The following is a 12500-nucleotide window of genomic DNA, read 5'->3' as shown; positions in this document are numbered from 1 at the left end:
GGCGTCGTAATTACAGCCTGGTGGGGGCGGCGCGGGATGATCGGCGGAGCGCGGGGCCGCCGGTCTTTCATCTGCTGGTCCGCGGCCACGCACCTGCTCGGAAAAAGGTGCTTAATTACCTGCCGATTTCAGCCGTCTCGCCCACACAATATCGCGACAACAACAAGTGCCAGTTTTGCTTGCCACGGCGACGGAAGGGAGGAAGGGAGGGAAGGAAGGAGGGAGAGGGGCATGGAGATAGAAAGCAGAGAAAGGTTGGAAAGTGCGTTGACCGTCAGGAGGAAAGGAAGAGAAAGAGGGAGAGAGAAGTAGAGATAAGAAGAGAGATAAGGAGGGGAAGAAGTGATGGATATTGGGTTAAAGTTGTGAAGGAAGGAAGAGAGAAAGGAAGGAGGAAAGAAAGAAGGGCAGGAAGGGAAAGAGGAAGGATGGAAAGACGGAAGGAAGGAAAGAAAGATGGACAAAGGGAGAAAGAGAGAGCAGGAATGGAGGGGGAGATAAAGATTAGGGTAAAAGTGGGGAGAAGAATAATGCGAGGGGAAGTAGGCAAGAAGGGAAGGGAGACAAGGAGTGAAGGGAAGGAGATGGGATGAGATAGGAGACGGAAGGGAAGGGAGACAAGGAGTGAAGGGAAGAAGATGGGATGAGATATAAGATAGAAGGGAAGGGAGACAAGGAGTGAAGGGAAGAAGATGGGATGAGATAGGAGACGGAAGGGGAGGGAGACAAGGAGTGAAGGGAAGGGGGAGGGATGAGATATAAGACGGAAGGGAAGGGAGACAAGGAGTGAAGGGAAGAAGATGGGATGAGATAGGAGACGGAAGGGAAGGAAGGGTGGCAGTGTTGATCAGTAGAGGAATATGGGTGAAAAGAATACTGCATGGAAGAAAAAGATGGAGAAGAAAGTTGAAAATTCAAAGAGTGTGAGGAACATTGTGGAGGAGAGGACGGAGGAGGGGAGGAAGGTTGCTGCTCTCATGTCTAAAGTTGTCCTTGTTTGTCCTTTATTCTATTTTTGTTTCCTTCTGTGCCTACTCTTCCTCCTCCTCTTTAGTGTTTGAAGTGGCTGTTTTTGTGTATGCGTGCGCGCGCGTACACACACACACACACACACACACACACACACACACACACACGAGAGAGAGAGAGAGAGAGAGAGAGAGAGAGAGAGAGAGAGAGAGAGAGAGAGAGAGAGAGAGAGAGAGAGAGAGAGAGAGACATTGTTTTGGGTCTAAAAACAAGAAAACCAAACAAGTTTTTTTTGAGAGTAAGTTTAATCGGAAGTTCGAATGCTGGTCTCTGCTGGGTCACCTCCTCCTCCTCCTCCTCCTCCTCCTCCTCCTCCTCCTCCTCCTCCTTCTCCTTCTCCTCCTCCTTCTCCTCGGGGAAGACTAAATAGTTTCAAATATTTCGCTGATTTTTCTTCATTTCATTTAATGATTTTTTCCCAATTATTGAGAGAGAGAGAGAGAGAGAGAGAGAGAGAGAGAGAGAGAGAGAGAGAGAGAGAGAGAGAGAGAGAGAGAGAGAGAGAGAGAGAGAGAGAGAGAGAGAGAGAGAGACGAGTGCCACTCCAGCGTTAACCTGTAATTTACCTGGAAGAAAAAATAAGACAGACAGGTAAAGAAACACAGGTGAGGTTTAGATGGTGGAGGTGTTGAAGAAGGTGGATGTGGTGGTGGTGGTGATGGTAGTTGTTATTGTTGTTGTTGGTTGTTATTGGTGGTGGTTGATGATGGTGGTGATGGTGTTAGTGGTGATGGTGTTAGTGGTGTTGCTATTTAAGAGAGGAAAGATGGGAAAAGAAGTGAAATGTAGAAGGAAAGATGTTGAGAGAAGAAAGATGTGAAGAAAGATGTGGTTAAGTGGCGGAAATATTGGAAACAGCAAAAGAGAGGGAGGAGGAGGAGGAACAAGAATAAGAAAAACAAACAAACAAACAAACACGAAAAAAAGTAGAAATGGAGAGAAAAACAGGTAAAACTGCATAACCAAAGTGAAAAACGAAAAAAGAAAAATGAAGAAAAAGAGGAAAAACTGCAATCAAGTATAAACCTGTACGAAGCACATGCTCTGTTTCACTTCACTCCCCCCCCCCCCCCCCCCCCCCCCAAAAAAAAAAAGGAAAACGAAGGCAGAACATATAAATAAGGGCAGGGCAGTACTTAGGCGAGGGCGGAGGGCCGGGGGAGCGTGTTATCCGGTGACCTGATGTATAATGTTGCCGTGAGGGATGACCTGATGCCCAGATTACCCGTGACCTGCAGGTAAAGGTGTGCTGGGCCAGGTATACATCGGCAGGTAGAGAGGAGGGGGGGGGGGAGGAGGAGGGGAGGTAGGGAGGTAAGGGAAGGGGGTTGTACTGTAGGTGAGTGAGTAAGTGAGTGAGTGGGAGGGGTCGTGTGTGTGTGTGTGTGTGTGTGTGTGTGTGTGTGTGTGTGTGTGTGTGTGTGTGTGTGTGTGTGTGTGTGTGTGTGTGTGTGTGTTCTTTTCTATTTTCCGTCTTTCTTTCCTGTCTATACCTGTTTCATTACTTCACATCATTGAGAGAGAGAGAGAGAGAGAGAGAGAGAGAGAGAGAGAGAGAGAGAGAGAGAGAGAGAGAGAGAGAGAGAGAGAGAGAGAGAGATTGTTATTTCCCGTCACTCTCTGAAGCGTCTCCCATAAACAGGTCGACCATTTGCTATGAATCAGGAAAGCAAACAGGTGAGATGGATTGTTTAAGACAGGTAACAGAGAAACGCGGCTCCGGAAAGGTAAACACACACACACACACACACACACACACACACACACACACACACACACACACACGACAGAGTATATAATAGATAATCCAATGTTAGGGGAGGAATATAACTTTCGGAAGAGCAAACACACACACACACACACACACACACACACACACACACACACACACACACACACACACACACACACACACACACACACACACACACACACACACACACACACACACACACACACACACACACACATTAATAGAGTGTTGAGGTGAAAGTCTTGAGAATCTGAAAATAAAGAAGGAAAGAAAAAGAAAAAAAAAGAGCAACGTACGCCTCCCTCTAAATCAGGTTACCGAGAGAGAGAGAGAGAGAGAGAGAGAGAGAGAGAGAGAGAGAGAGAGAGAAAGCTGTGTCAGTCAGTCCGCTTTCTTTCTCTCTTTATTTACTTACCTTTTTATTTATTGGTTTACTAATTTATATTCTATTTCTTCCTCTTTTTTCCATTTCCTCTTCGTTTCTCTTTTTTTATTCCCTTACATTAATTATCTTTCCATACCTCTCTCATCACCTCTGTTTTTCTCCATTATTTATCTTATTTCAATCCCTTTATCTTTCTTTCCGTTCCCTTTTCTCTCTTTCTCTTTTCTTACATTCTTTTCTTCCTCCCTTTCACATCCCTTTCCTTTTCTCCCCGTTCCTTCACCTCCGTTTTTCTTTTCCCTTCTCTCTTTTCCTTACCTTTCATTCCTCCTTTCTATTCCTATTCATTCCGTTTTCCTTCCTTGCCATTCATTTCTTTTTCTTTTCTTCCCATCCATTGCGTCTCCATTCCTTCCCTTCCGTCTCCTCTCATTCCCATCCCTTTCCTCCTTCTCTTCCATTTCACAACCTGCTCATCCTTTCCCTTTCATTCCCACGCTTTGTCCCGTTAGTACTTTCCCCTCTCTCTTCCACTCTATCTCCCTCCTCCTCCCCCCCCTCCGTCACTGCAGGCTGGCGTGTGTAAGAGACAACTCAGGTGGCTCTCATTCACCTCGTGTTTTTATCGTAAAGTCGCGATTCACTTTGCAGCAGTCAGTAATTAGCAACCGATGACTCGACTCAACTCAGTGTTTCTCTCTCTCTCTCTCTCTCTCTCTCTCTCTCTCTCTCTTCAGTCCGTTTATAGTTAAGAGAGAGAGAGAGAGAGGGAGAGAGAGAGAGAGAGAGTTTAGTATGACATTCACTTTTTTTCACTATCCTACTATCCTTCTCTTCTCTCTCTATCATCCTCTTTTTCGTCATTTCCCTTAACATATCTCCCTTCTCCTCCTGCTTTAATCTTCATCATCATCATCATCATCATCATTATCATCCTTTTTTCCTCTTTCTTCTCCTCCTTCTCCCCCTCCTAGCATACCTTACCTGTGTGCATCTTAAGGACAGGTGTGATTTACAAGGCTTACCTGTCGCTCACCTTTTCTTTCTATAAGCAAGAGTTGGAGGGCAGTTTTATGGATGGTTTAAAGTTACCCAAGAAAGCGAACGTTCGTGTTATATATAAAGAGTCGCTCAGCTCCTGGGTGGCAATGCGTTAAGGGAAGGGTTGAGGCGGAATGAACCTGTAATCGTAAAGTCGTTGATTAATCTTTCATATCGTAATAGAGGTTGATGTGGAGGGGGAGGAGGAGGGAGAGGGGAATGGAGAAAGGTATTATTTGATGTTTGTGGAATGTCCGGTCTCTCCCTCCCTCTCTCCCTCTCTCTCACTCTCTCTCACTCTCTTTCTCTCCCTCAATCGACTCCATCCACTTCACTCTCACTCTCCACACCTGCATATCACCTGAGACTTACCTTGTTGTGCCGTCCCGTTTCCTTACCTGTCCTGAACCCCCATAGTAAGAACCCCCCCCACACCTGCCCCCCACCTGTGCCCCCCTCACCTGGCCGCACACCTGAGAGGGAGCCAAAGTGATAATTAACCTGTAGGAGGGAGAATGACCCCTTAGCACCTGGGGAAAGAGGTCACCGAGGGGTCTTTAAGAGGGTGTGTGTGGCATGATTACCGGCAGTCTGTCATGCCTTCAGTGGTCATGCCCTTTGGCTCCACACGCACCCCCTCCTATCGCTGATCCCCACTTCGATACCCCCTCACTCAGTCTCCTCATTCCCTCCCTCCTCCTCCCCATCTTCCGTCCCCGAGTGTCCCCTCCTTACCATCACATCCCCTTTCCCCTTTCCTCCTCCCTCCTTTTCCTCCTCCTCCTCCTCCTCCTCCTCCCCCCGGCATTCCTCCGCTGCTGTAACGCGTCCAGAAAATCACGAATGTTGCGTTTTTATTGCCGCTCTACATGAATACACTATTACTGCCCCTTCCTCTTCCTTCTTCCTCTTCTTCTTCCTTCTTCCTCTTCCTCTTCTTGTTCATTGTGGCTGTTCTTGTTCTTATTCTTCTTGTTCTTGTTTACTTTGTTTTTTTCTTGTTCTTGATCTTGTTCTTGCTCTTCTTGTTCTTGTTCTTGTTCTTGTTCTTGTTCTTCTTCATCTTTTTCTTCTTTTTCCATTAAGTGAGCCTGTGTTTGTGTTTGTTTATTTCCAGTTTATTATTTTTTTTGGTTGATTGTTGGGTCGCTTTTTGGTTGTGGCTAATGGGGACACACACACACACACACACACACACGCACACACACACACACCTCCCCCCACACACACTTACCACAAGACAACTGCTGCAACTAACAAAAAATAAATGAAAAGAAAGAAAAGTACAGCAAAGAAAGAATAAAAGACGAAGGATGAGCGCCGAAAAAAAAAAAAAAAAAAGAGAGAACAGTTGAATCCTCTTTTGTGTGAGATTAACTTGTCGTGTGATGGGGATAAAATTATTTCACGTGTCGCGGCCGTCAGGTGGTAGTGGGGGGGTGGGGGGGGGTTGAGGTGGGGGGTAGGTAGGTGGTGATGGGGTGAGGATGAGGATAGGTGGGTGGTGGTCAGGGTGGTGGTTGTGATGGTGGTGGTGGCGGTGGGGGCGGGTGGAGGTAGGAGGGGGGGTGGAGGCGGAGGTGGGTAGGTGGGTGGTGGTGGGGTGAGGATGGGGATAGGTGGTGGATAGGTGGGTGGTGGTCGGGGTGGGGGCGGGTGGAGGTATGAGGGAGGTGGATAGGTGGTGGTGTTGGTGTTGGTGGGGGCGGGTGGAGGTAGGAGGGGGGGTGGATAGGTGGTGGTGGTGGTGGTGCAGCGTGTGCCTGGCTTCTGGTATTGCCGAAGGAGTTGTCTAAAGAGTTCTAAAGACTAGTTTGGTGGTAATGTAACTTTTTCTTTAATGTAGACGTCGTATTTTTTTTTGTCCTATTCGTTCCACCTTGATTATTAACTCTGAAAACATTGTTGTACTCTTTTCTATCTTTTATTTTTCTATAACTAAATGAGTTTTAAAATAAAGTACCGCCACGTTGAGAGATTGAATAATATTACTCAAATATCAACTCAGAGTGCTTTAGGGGCACCTCACACACACACACACACACAAAAAAAAAAAAACTTGGACACGTCGCTCACCTGTCTGCCTCTGGTGATAATAGACCACCTGGCATCACCCTCACCTGGGCACCGCGGGCACATGTGGTCACCCAGCTGTCCCGCTACAACATTCGATACGCCCAACACCTTAACGCAAGACTCCTCAAAGAACGAATCGTCATTGGTCTCTGTTTGGAGCGCCAATTCACAACTTAGGTTATTTTAGGTTAGGCACAAGTTTCTTATTTAGACATCTTAATAGGTACCAGGCGACGAGATGCTCAAAGTTCTCACTGTTCTTAAGAGTCATGGAAAAGGATCGTGAGGGGAGTGAGTAGAATATATTTGACTCGGTAAGTTTGAGGACCTTATTGTTTCTTTAGCGGTGTGAGTCTTAAACATCTACCTCAACCTCGTGTCTTTTTATCCACGAAACTCCACCAAGGGACCATCAAGAGACGTAGTCACTATCCACCACCTGCTGCTCCTCTTCTTCCTTCTTTTCCTGCTGCCTTTTTTTTTTATCTCCTCTTACTCCTCTTCCTTCTTCACCATCTTGCCTCGCCACCAAAATGACAATTGCATGCAGTACTCACTCTCTACTACCTCCTCCTCCACCCCTCCTTCCTCCTCCTCTAAGTACAAGGAGAAATTACCTCCAGGGACTGTATTAGCGGAGGGAGGGCTCAGGGCGGGAGGGAAAACGCCAGTCATTGAAATAACTCAGTGTAGGTAAAGCTTATGGGTGATAGCGGGAGGGAGGGAGGAGGGAGGGAAGGCTGATGGTGATGATGGTGATGATGCTTACTCCTGGATGATGAAGGGGAGGAGCAGTGTATAGTTCTTGCTTTGTCCGGCTCTGTGTGTGTGTGTGTGTGTGTGTGTGTTGGGGGTTAGGTTAGGGGGGAGAGGAGAGAGGAGAGATGGATGCGTCTGAGAAACGAACTCTGGGCCTGGCTGTGCATCGACTCTCCCTTCCCCCTACTCTCCTCTCCCCTCCCTCTTCTCCCTATCCTTCCTCTCCTCTCGTTCATCCTTGTTTATGCGGATTCGTGGCTGTTTATTGGGCCGGATTGCGGGTCTTGCTGCGGCCCTCCCATCATTACCGCCAGCTCTTGTTGCTCTCCGTATCAGTCTATTGAGGATAATGAGAACTTTGCATGAGATCACTCCCCCGGCCATTCTCCAGGGAGCACCATACACCTTTACCCCGGGGTCGAGAGTCTGGTCCTACGGTAGCCCAGGTTGTGTTCTCAGGTGAGTCGCCAGGTAGCTTAGCGCCCTCCCAGTGCCGGAAACGAAGCCTCAGGTATGCAAATCACCTTATACGGTTTGATGGGTAATTTGGGTTAACCTGCCCGCTGATTAGGTATTGTGGTAGTACAGGTATGGTGGGGCGTAGACAGGTGATGTATAGAGTGTGTGTGTGTGTGTGTGTGTGTGTGTGTGTTGTTTTTGTGGAGTGGACGCTGCCTGACCAGTTGTTACCAAATGAGAGCTTAGAGAGAGAGAGAGAGAGAGAGAGAGAGAGAGAGAGAGAGAGAGAGAGAGAGAGAGAGAGAGAGAGAGAGAGAGAGAGATTTTTACTATTATTAAGATTGCGAAAGAATGCTTGATAAAAAAAATAATAGCTGAGTGAAAGAAACACGGAAGGAGAAAAAAGAACTGTGCAAAGAAACAGATAAAACAATAAACAGTGAATTTAATCCTTGTTACGAAATCGTCTACGGGTAGCACTTAAATTAATTAAAAAAAAAACTCTTTGAAGCCCTTTATATAAGCATCACGAGCCCTTTCTTATATAACCCTTCGCCACAGTTTTCTTACGTCATCTATACGTAACCTCCCAGCACCCATCCATACGCTCTATATACCTAACACTCCCACAAACATCTGAGGTTGGTATTCTCAGACACATCACACATCCCACATCAAATATTTTCAAAGGCCAAAAAGGAGGTCAATCGGGTCCTAATGGATGTTTATTTAGTTTCACGGTACAGATGAAACGTCAAACTACCACCAGGGTCATTAACTACCTCTGTGAATGCCGAAAACTCCTACGAAACTCTTGTCTAATATGTGTGCTTGGGCGCCGAAGTGTTTAAGAATATGGTCCTGAACCTCTCATGTCATCGCTAAGCAGGACTACCAAACTCTCCTTCTCCTCCATACACAAGACAAGCAGAACTATCCTTTGCCTTACGTCATTTCAAAGCAGAACTCCCCAACTTTTCCTTCACGTCATCTTTATACACCTTTTCCCCAAAACTCTCCACGTCGCCTATTTTTTTTTTTTTTTTTTTTACAGCAGAGGAGACAGCTCAAGGGCAAAAAAAAAAAAAAGGAAACTAATGAAAAAAAAGCCCTTTCTTCGCTGCTCCTAGACCTGAATCCCTTATTTCATTTCTAAGCAAACCCCCGAATATTTCTTCTTCAAGTCACCTGTATCTACACGAGAAGACCCGAATCCCTCTTCCCTCATCTCTTAGTAGCCCCTCAAACTCTCCTCCTTCACATCATATATCCCTTTCCATTTACGTAATTTATAAGCAGGCAGGACCTCTAAACTCTCCTTCTTTAGCCCTTCCATACACCATATTCTCTATTTCCTTACGTTACATCTAAGTAGGACCGCCATTCGTTCATTTTACATATACACAAGAGGAATTGAATACCTTTTCCCTTATGCCATCTCGCTCTCCTCCACTTTATCTATAGACAAGATTTGCTGAACCCCCTTTCTCGAAACTCTCCACCCTACGTCATCTCTACTCGAGGCTCCCTGATCCCCTTCCCTTCCGTCACCCGCGCGTCGTAACACGGTGGGTCCCGCGGCGGCCAGCGAGTGTCGGCGGCGGCGGCCAATTACTCGCGAGGGTTGGTTTGTGCTGTTTACGTCTCCGGCTCTCGACACGCCTGGCTGCACGCTAATCTGGAGCCGTGGTGAAGGACTGCTAATACTGCCACCCCCCACCCTCTACCCCCTTTCCCCTCCTCCTCCTCCTCCGTCTGGCCTGCCTAAGGGACATGCTGGTATATTGTTGCCCCCGAATCTACTTTGCCCGTCTTGCCCCGTTGCTTCTGTTTCTTTCTCTTCTGTTGTGAGGTTTGCTTTGTCTTAGTTGCTTCTGTTGTATTGCTTTTCTTGTAAGGGTTTTGTCTATCATTTTCGCTCATTCCCTTGCCCGTTCCCTCCCTGCTCCTTCTGTTTCTCTTCTCTGTTATATATATTTTAGCTGCTTTCCCCTGGCTTCTGTTGTTCCTGTTTCTCTGTTGTGGTTTACTTCTGTTATGTTGCTTCTGTTGCTTCTGTTGAGGTTATCTTTGTTACCATTTCTCTTCCTCTGCCCTTGTTTCATTTCTCCTTTTCATATCTCCCCCTTTTCCTTGCTCTGTTGCCTCTCTCTGTTGGTCCTGTTTCTCCTGTTTGTCTGTTTATTTCTGTCAGTTTGTATGTGTCTGTCTCTTACTCCTTCTCCCCCTCTCATCCTCAATTTCTCCATCTCTCCTCTCACCTCTCCCTCCCCCCCTCTCCTCCCTCACAATCTCTCCTCCATCTACCTCTCACCTGCGAGTTTTACCATGTGTGTGTGTGTGTGTGTGTGTGTGTGTGTGTGAGAGAGAGAGAGAGAGAGAGAGAGAGAGAGAGAGAGAGAGAGAGAGAGAGAGAGAGAGAGAGAGAGAGAGAGAGAGAGAGAGAGAGAGAGAGAGAGAGAGAAGAGGGAGGAGGGAAAGGCAACTAACAGACAGCCAAACAGACAGACGAAGAGGAAAACAAACCACACCTCCATTTTCCTCTTTTTTTCCCTTTTCTTTTTTCCTCTTCCTGATTTTTCGACTCCGTGTCATCCTATTTTTTTCCCTTTCTTTCCCTCTTTTTCTCACACCCATCCACTTCTTTTTCTTCACCTCTTCATTTTCTTCTTTGTTTCCTAATTTATTCATCATTTATCTTCCTCTACCTTCCTTCCATCCTCTCCATCTTTCCTATTCTTTCCTTAATGTTAGTGCTTGTTCCCTTCCTTCCATCCTTACCCATTCACCGCCATCATTTCCTTCTTCTTCTTCATCTTTGCTTTCTTTTCGTCTTCCTTCCCCTTTATCAGTTCTTTCTCTATTCTATCCAATCATCCCCTCTCCCCCACCCTTTCTTTTCCCCTCTCGTTCTTCTTCGCTTATTCCTTTCTTCCGTTCTTTATCCCATTCTTTCTATCCCTTCATCTCCTTTTTTTCACTTCTGTTCTTCATTTTCCTTCTTCTGTCCTTCATCTATTCCATTCACTCATCCCTCTCTCTCCCTTACCCTTCCATACTTATTCCCTCTTCTTCCTTATACTCTCTTTATTTCCTCATTTTCCGTCCTATCTATCCCATTCACTCGTCTCTCTTCCATCATTACGCTCTCCCTCTCTCTCTCTCCCCCCTCTCCCTCCCCTCCTCCAGGTGCAGGTAATTCAGGCAGCGGTGGGCCAGGTGAGGCGCGGAAACACCTGTCCAGTAATCGGGCGCATGCATTCCTTAACCAGCGAGGAAACGTCGGCTGATTGGCGTCGAAGTGAGCCGAGTAACGCAACGCTTTTTTTTTTCCTCACGTAGCGCGGATCACGAGGAGGAGGAGGAGGAGGAGGAGGTGTACGCAGAGGCTGAGCTATAGGTGTAGGAAGAGGTGGAGGAGGAAGAGGAAAAGGAAGAGGAAAAGGGAGTGAAAGAGGAGGAGTAGAAGAGGAAGGGGAAGAGGAGGAGGTGAAGGAGAAGAAGAGGAAAGGAGAGAAGTCATCTATTGAAAGCCAACACACACTCATTATTATTATTATTATTATTATTATTATTATTATTATTATTATTATTATTATTATTATTATTATTATTATTATTATTATTACTACTACTACTACTACTACTGGAGGGAGAGGAGCGAGTATTAAGTGGTTTTCCTGTCTTGATTAGTTCGCCACAGGTATCAGGCAGGTGAGATAGACAGGTGAAAGGTGACCGATACAGTGATAACCTCGACGCGGCACACTTCACCACCACCACCATCACCACCACCACTACCATCACCACCACCACCACCACCACCACCACCACCACCACCACCACCACCACCACCACCACCACCACCACCACCACCACCACCACCATCACCACCACCACCACCATCACCATTGCTCCCATCACCACCAACTTTGCCACCCATTCTCTCTCAAAAAGAAGGAAGGAAGGAAGGAAGGAAGGGAGGAAGGAAGGAAGGAAGGGAGGAAAGAATGAATGAATGAATGAAGGAAGGAAGGAAGATAGAACATAATTATGGTGAAAAAAAATATAAAGTGAAATATTAAAGATTCACTCGCGAACAAGGGAAGAGAAATGAGTCACTGATAAAAAGAGAAAAAAGAGAAAAACGAGAGAACAGCAAAGACAATAAATGAAGGCAAAAGAGAAAATAAAAATGTAATGAAAAAGTCTAGGGATGGAGAAAAAGAAAAACCGAAAGAAAAAAGAATAGCAAAAGGAGTAAAGAAGACAGAAAGAAAACGAGACTAAGCAAGATTGAAATTAAAGAATGAAGAACAAAAAATAAATAAGAAAACAGACAAAGCAAGCAAAAAATAAGACACAAAAAAGCTAACTCATCTAACAATCAAATCCCAAAATGTCGACGTCGGGTTAAAGAAAAATGGCTTGAAAAAAATGCTGACAAAAAAGGAAACAAAGAAAGGAAAAAAAAAGGTCGCGAGCAGCAATGTTTCCCTTTCCACAGCGAGGTATTTTGCGTCTTATGACTATTTATAAGTCCGTCGGCTATTTATTTCAAGTAAAAAGAATTGGATTAAAAGGAGAGAGGGAGGGAGGAGGATGACGACGACGAATGAAGGAGGGTGAAGGAGAGTGAAGGAAAAGGGTGAGGCGGAGGGTGGATGACTGCAGGGGGAAAGGAGGAAGGAGGAGTTAGGGAAGGAGGGTGAAGGAATAGGAGGGAGGAGAAGGTTGAAGGAGAAGGGACGAATGGTGGGAAGAGGTAGTAGGAATCGGGTGAAGTAAGGAGAAGAAGGAGGGTGGAGGAGGAAAGACGGACGAAGGAGTAGAGATGAAGAAGGAAGGAGAGATGAAGGACAGAGGAGGGAGGACGAGGGTGAAGGAGGAGAGAGGAACGAAGAAGTAGGAGTGAAGAAGGAGGGAGGGATGAAGGACTGAGCAGGGAGGAGCAGGGTGAAGGAGTAGGAGGAAAGAAGGAGGGAGGGATGAAGGACA

This window comes from Eriocheir sinensis, chromosome 59 (assembly GCF_024679095.1).
Source record: "Eriocheir sinensis breed Jianghai 21 chromosome 59, ASM2467909v1, whole genome shotgun sequence".
NCBI lineage: Eukaryota > Metazoa > Arthropoda > Malacostraca > Decapoda > Varunidae > Eriocheir > Eriocheir sinensis.
This window is presented reverse-complemented; position numbering follows the sequence as displayed.